This window comes from Elephantulus edwardii, unplaced genomic scaffold (assembly GCF_000299155.1).
Source record: "Elephantulus edwardii isolate Elephantulus edwardi_28Jun2011 unplaced genomic scaffold, EleEdw1.0 scaffold00017, whole genome shotgun sequence".
In the NCBI taxonomy this organism is placed as follows: domain Eukaryota; kingdom Metazoa; phylum Chordata; class Mammalia; order Macroscelidea; family Macroscelididae; genus Elephantulus; species Elephantulus edwardii.
The window spans coordinates 3,362,757-3,367,432 of NW_006399767.1; the positions used below are offsets into that span (position 1 = coordinate 3,362,757).

Genomic DNA, 4,676 nt, shown 5'->3' on the forward strand with positions numbered 1-4,676 from the left:
CAATGAAACACAGATAGACATTCTTCTGGTATTCTCTGCTTTCAGCTAAGATCCATCTAACATCAGCTACAATATCCTTAGTACCACAACCCCTTTGATACCCAGCCTGGACTTCTGGCAGTTCTCTGCTGATATGCTATTCCAGTCCATTTTGGATGGTCTTCAGTAGAATCTTGCTTGTATGTGAAATCAATGATATTCTTCTATAGTTTCCACACTCTGTTGTGTCACCCTTCTTTAGGATGGGAACAAATGTTGATCTCTTCCAGTTAGTTGGCAAAGTGGTTGTTCTCTAGATTTCTTGGCACAGTTTGATGAGCACATCCAGAGCAGCATCCGTTAGCTGAAATATGTCAATTGGTATACCATTTGTTCCTGGGGCCTTATTTTTTGCTATTTTCTTCAAAGCAGCTTGTACTTCTTTCTGCATCATCATAGGCTCTTGCTCATATGTTATCTCATTAAATTCTTCTGTGTTTGCCAATTCATTTTGATACATACAGTTAGTATATTTTTTCCATCTTCTTTTAATATTTCCTGGATTATTTAATATTCTTCCTAAAGCATCCTTGATTACAGCAACTCTAGGTTTGAATTTGTTCTCCAGTTGCTTGAGCTTAAGAAATACTGAGCGAGTTCGGCCCTTTTGATTTTTCGACTCTAGCTCCTCGCACATTTCATTGTAATATTTTGCTTTGTCATTCCATGCTACCTTTTGGAATCCTCTATTCAGCTCTTTAGTATCTTGGATTCTTCCTTGTGCTTCCTTGGTTTCTCTGCGCTCCAGTGCAATCTTCAGGGTTTCTTCTGACATTAATTTTGGTTTTTTTTCTCTTTTCTGTCTTTGTAATGACCATTTGCACTCATGATGTCTTATTCTATCTTTTAGATGATGTCTCTAAGCATTTAGAAGTCCTGTCATTCTTACTTTTCAGGAATATTTCCAATTTATTTCTTACTTTATTCTTTTTTTATTTCTGAACTTTTTCTTGTGACTTGGATATGAGTATAATGAGTAAATTCACTTTTCATTTGAAAATTTATACATGTTTTGCTTTCTGAAGTTACTGACAATCACTCCACTATAATTACATGTCCCCATTTTTTCTTCTTTTCTACCTCTTATTTCTTGCTGTGTTTTGTTTGAGGGAAATTGCTTTCCTTTTGGTCCTGTGCAATGTCTTAAGGTATATATTTCTCTCAGCTGTCAGTAAAAGTTTACTGAAAAGTTAGATTTTCTTTCTTTCATTCATTCATTCATTCATTCTTACACATTTTACCTCCCTCAGCTCCCTTCCCTTTCCTCCAGTTCACTTTTTAAAAAATGGTCCTTCATTGTTATAAAATTACCTCCCCCTCCTCCATTTCTCTTTGAAATGTACCTCTTATTCTGGACTGTTATTTTATGTATAATGCCTAATCATGTATTCCTTTTAATCAGTTCTTTCCTTCAACTGTTCCAATGCAATGTTTGTTATCTATCCACTCTTACCCTATTCTCCTCCCAATCACCCATGTCAGACTTGCTTTATTACAGTCATACTATGCAATATTTGTCCTTTTATGACAATATGAGATATTTAAAATAGAAATACCATTTGAGCCAGCAATCCCACTGCTGGGAATATAATCAGAACCACCATCCAAACAGATATATGCACACCCATGTTCATTGCTGTGTTATTTACAATAACATAGAGATGGAAGCAATCCAAGTTCCCTTCAACAAATAAACTGATAGAAAAATAGTATATATTCATACAGTGGAATACTACTCAGCACTGAAAAATAACAAACTCATAAAACATTACAACATATGGGTGACCCCAGAGGACACAGTATGTTATTTTCAAGCCTGTCTATTATTTGACTGAAAATTTAATTTTCAGGAGTGGTTTCAGTTCTGCATTTGAAGGGTATCTAAGTGATTCCATCAGTCTTAATTAGGCCTTTTTTTATGATTTTCTTCTTCCTGTTTTCTTCCAGTTTTTCCAGGATGCTCTATTATGCTCTTGATCAGAATGAATGGTAGTGACAACAGTTAACACTTCTTTGTCTGATTTTTTTTTACAATCTATGTTGTTGTTGTTGAATTGAATACCACTCATAATGACCCTGTGAAAACAACAGATCTGAATCCTGTGCTATACTCTGCCATCCTTATCATATCTGATACTCAGGAGTCCACTGCTGCAGTCACTGTGTCAGTCTATCCTTTTGCAGGTCCTCTTCTCTTTCACTAGCCCACTACCTTATTATGCAAAGTATCATTTTCCAAAGAATAAGCTCTCCTAGCAACAAGTCCAAAGTATGAAAGATGAAGCTTTGCTATCTTTGCCTCCAAGAAGCACTCTGGCTGTACTTTTTCCAAGACATATCTGCTCATTCTTTTGGGAGTCCATGGGATATTCAGTACTCTTCATACCTCAAAGGCATCAATTCTACTACTATCTTTATTCATTGTCCAACTCTCAGCTGCGTAAGAAGTGATGGAAAAGACTATGCCCTGAATCAGGCATAATTTAGTCTTCAAATAGACATAATTGCTCTTCAGTATTTTGAAGTTGTCCCTGACAATGGAATTGCCCAAAGTGATATGGTCTTCTGATCTCCTGACTGCTTACACCAAAGGTGTTGATTATGGATCCAAGTAAGATTAAATCATTGCAAGTTTAAATACTCCATCTATCTCTCCATCTGTCATGATTTTGCCCATTAATCCAGTGGTAAGGACTTGAAATGTAATTTCTATTGAAGGCTGTAGTCTTTGATCTTCCACAGCAAACTTTCAATTCCTCCTCAGTTTCAGCAAACAAGGTCATTTTGCATAATGCAGGTTGTTGATGAATCTCCCTCCAATCCTGATCCCACATTTGTTTTCCTAGAATTATGAAACATGCGTTTCATGAATTATTTGCTCAGCATACAGAATGAATATGTATAAGAAAGGACCTTGAGGCACATTCTTCCATATTCTGCATCATTTCGCTTTCCTTTGTTTTGTTTGAACAACAGCTTCTTTGTCTAGATATAGATTTTGTATGACCACAATTACATTTCCTGAGATTTCCAATCTTATCAGTATTAACCCTATGACACACTATAGTATATCTAGCATTCTTCACATCACAGTATGAATGGGCCAATTCTTTGGGCATTCTGCTGTATTAATTCACCTTTACTCTCTACCATTAAGCTGGGTCATTATCTTAGAAATTTCAGCAATGTGTATTTTTGTCATTTTATTTGCTTGTCTTTCAGCTGTTTTCTGAGCATGAAGCTGTTGTTGACATTCCAGAGCTCTAGTGTACATGGCTCAGCAACAATGTGACCTGTGAAAGCACAGTCATGACGGTCAAGGGTGTTCAATTTTCATGGGCAATTGGTGGATATAAACAACACAGGACCAAAGAGAAACCAAATGATAAAATTATCACGACTATTCAGTGTCATTTTTCTTCCTCCTGTTACTGTGTGTCACCAGTTCATGGAAGGTCTGAATTTTCTAGCCATCTTACTTTTATACCTTAGTAACCAAGGTGGTATTGCTGTCTAAAAACTTACATCTTAATTCTTACATTAAGTGAATTAAAATGTCTGGATTCCATGTACTGAATGTCCATACATAAGACCAAGATTGTTCTAACAATAGACTTACGTAAAGCACATGAGCCTTTCATGTACTTATTTATTGTTTTTTAATGTAAGGATTTCCACCTGGCAGGTCTTACACGAATGTAAGATCTGTGAAACAATACCTTTGTCTTTTCACCATTTAATCACCTGCGACAAGTACATGCTGCCATTTGATGGGTAACAAAGTAAAAGAAGTGCCATGCATGTAAGAAGGAACACATGAACAGAATCAATGGAAAGGTGAAATAATCTTGTAGCATCCATCTTTACGTCATGTAGATGTAGGTTTTCACTTTTAGTATCAAAAGCCTCGATTCTGTCTTTTAACACGAAAGAACTATTTCCCCAGTGTGGAGCCTTTTTCGCCTCTTCCACATTCTCTCCAAGAATCAGGCATATGCTTAGTCAAGAAAAGAACACTCTGCCTCAGTGGGTGGGCTGTGTGCCTCTAAAGCTAAAAATGATGCTTTACAAGTATTGCAAAAAAGCAAATTATCAGGGTAACAGGAACAGATTCAAGCAATTCCTTCTGCCAGATTCCCTCCAGATTTGGCCCCCAGTAGGAGCATGTGTCTGGAGGAGGGGAAGTAGAAATTCTTGCAAGTGAGGGATCTAAAACAACCTTTCACACAGGCACAGTAAGACAGTCATCCTTATTTTTCTTTTCATTCCCTTCTTAATATATGTCACGTAAATCCAAGAGGCCTTTCCTCTATGGTTTCATCACATAAAAAATACTCCCTGCCCTGCCAATCTGGGGACTGGGTTCTCCTCGGGAAATGGCCTCTTTGTCTGAAATATCACAGATGAAGCTGTCAAGCTTTAGTTTGTTCTGATTTAAAATTGTGAAAGCATTTTTAAAAGTTTTGGCATAGAGCAACATTACTAAGTCTGCTTAAATCAAAGAAAATAAAGTTTATTGACGGATAGTTAGCATTCAAGCCAGAAAGAACCATATTGAAAGAGTAAAAGTGGCTGCTTTGTTAGACCCCCCCAAAAAAAGGTCACATTTTTGTATTGTGGGAGAAGATATTAAAGAT

The 4,676-nt window shown here is 36.6% G+C and overlaps 1 pseudogene; it reads right to left on the reverse strand.

Annotated features, from left to right (window-relative positions):
- The window catches only part of LOC102846184, an 18,983-nt pseudogene extending 15,072 nt beyond the window's left edge, over positions 1–3,911 (reverse strand).
- Between the last annotated feature and the right edge of the window lie 765 nt (positions 3,912–4,676).